Source organism: Zalophus californianus, chromosome X, assembly GCF_009762305.2.
Source record: "Zalophus californianus isolate mZalCal1 chromosome X, mZalCal1.pri.v2, whole genome shotgun sequence".
NCBI classification, from domain to species: Eukaryota; Metazoa; Chordata; class Mammalia; order Carnivora; family Otariidae; genus Zalophus; species Zalophus californianus.
In genome coordinates, this window is record NC_045612.1 from 24353315 (window position 1) to 24355701 (window position 2387).

Consider the following 2387-nt stretch of genomic DNA (forward strand, 5'->3'; position numbering starts at 1 on the left):
AGAGTCTGTACCCCGTCTCCAGCACATGAGGTCGCTCATCGGCGGTGTAGGATCCTCACGGCCAGCCTCCCTCCCACTCCTGTTTATCCTCTGATATCTGCCTCTGGAATCACGGCTCCCTGCTTCATACCTCGAAGCCAACTGCCCGCGATTTTCCATTTGTAGAGATCGATATCTTCTTACATTTCAGGCTGACTTCATGGGTGTTCAAAGCGTTCTGGTAGATATCCAGCTCAGTTCTGGGGACCTGTTGGAATAGGGTCCCCTACTCCTCTGCCATCTTTTCTCTGAATCCTAAAATAAATCTTTTAAAAACTAAAAGTAAAAATAAAGTGTCCATAGTACTTAAAGCCATTTATAGATTTAATGTACTTTCTATCAAAATTCCAGTGACATTTTCACAGAAAAAGAAAAAATAATTCTAAAATTTGTATGGAACCACAAATGACTCTGAACAGCCAAAACAATCCTAAGAAAGGAGAACAAGGTAAAGGCATCATATTTCTTGATTTCATATTATATTACAAAGCTATAGTAATCAAAGTAGTACAGTATTGGCATTAAAAACAGACACAAAGACCAGTAGAACAGAACAGAGAGCCTCCAAATAAACCTTCATATAGAGGGTCAACTAATATTTGAGAAGGGAGCCAACTAATAATTAACAAGGAAGCCAATATTTGACTCAGTGGAGAAAGGATAGTCTCTTCAATAAATGATGTTTGAGAGAGTGGTTAACCACATACAGAAGAATTAAATTGGACCCCTATCACATACCATCCACAAAAATTAATTCACAGTGTATTAAAGACTTAAACATAAGACCTGAAACTGTAAACTCCTAGAAGGCAACAGAGAAAAAGCTCTTTGACATTGGTCTTGGCAACTTTATTTTTTGATATGACAAGAAAAGCACAAGTAGCAATAGCTAAAATATAGGTAGTCATTCTTTATCTTGTGTATGTGAACAATAGAATGTAACTGCAAATTTAGAGTGAGATGATGTACATATATCTTAAGCAGAAAAAATAATAAATAAGCTTCTAATTTATTGACTTTTTATACAATTCTTTTAGAAAAATAAAACATGCCTACTATACCAAATCAAATAACATGAATAGTATTTTTCCTTCCCACCAACCTGATTCCCTTGGTAGTAAAATGGTAGTCTTGTTTCTTCTTCCATTCCTTCTTTCCCCTAGTTTCATTAGATACATTCAAACATACAAACATAAAGGGATTTTTCTGATATGTTTACTGTCTTTTGCCTAGATTCTTATCATTGTCTCTTAAATGGTCTCATTGCTTCTAATCTGGTTCTGCTCCAGTCACTTTAAATATAAAGAATGAATTTTTAGTTTGACACCAATACCCTTAATGATTCAATCCCTACCTATCCTTCTACTTTCATGTCCTGCCACATGTAATTTGTGCACCATCCACCCATATTTACTTGTATTTCTTCAAAAATGATATTATGGTGGTTTATTTCTGTAGACTTTTATATATCATATTCCTCTTACCTAATATATGTTTTCCTTCTTTGTCTAGGTCAAAGCTACCCTTCATTCAAAACTTATCTTAAAACTCGGGAATTACTTCCTGACTCATTTGTTGTTTTTCCCATACCACACTAGAAACCTGCAGACTTGTTACTCCCCCAGTCACAACTTTGGTCAAACCAGTGTATGTTTTTAAGTTTTTAATTCCAGTTAGTTAATATACAGTGTAATTCAACACCCAGGGCTCATCACAACAACTGCGCTCCTGAATCCCATCATCTATTTCACCCATCCCTCCACCCACCTCCACTCTGTTAACCATCAGTTTGTTCTCCAAAGTTAAGAGTCTGTTTCTCTCTCTCTCTCTCTCTCTTATTTTTCCAGTTATTTGTTGTGTTTCTTAAATTTCACATATGAGTGAAATCATATGGTATTTATATATATTTCTCCAAAAATATGGAATGTTTCATGAATTTGTTTGTCATCCTTGCACAAGGGCCATGCTAATCTTCTCTGTGTCATTCCAACTTTAGCATATGTGCTTCCAAAGTGAGCACAAACTAGTGTATTTTTAAAGTCTGATGGTTGGGGCACCTGGGTGGCTCAGTCAGTAAAGCATCTGACTCTTGATCTCAGCTCAGGTCTTGATCTCAAGGTCATTGAGTTCAAGTCCCATATTGGGCTCCATGCTGGGCATGAAGCTTACATAAAAAATATAAATTAGTAAAGTCTGATGGTTATATAATACCATTGCTTCACCAATGCAGATCTAAGAATGAAACTAATGACTGAGAAATGGAAGATGCTCACTCTCTTCATGTCTTGGTAATGGATTATTTAAACAGTCTGTTGCTTAGATCAATTTCTTATTCTTTTCATTATTCC

The 2387-nt window shown here is 35.9% G+C and overlaps 1 non-coding gene across 1 annotated transcript; it reads right to left on the minus strand.

Annotated features, from left to right (window-relative positions):
- Positions 1–1952: 1952 nt before the first annotated feature.
- On the minus strand, positions 1953–2059 carry LOC113931597. Its single transcript, XR_003522764.1, has one exon. It is a non-coding gene; the product is annotated as a U6 spliceosomal RNA (small nuclear RNA).
- Positions 2060–2387: the final 328 nt, after the last annotated feature.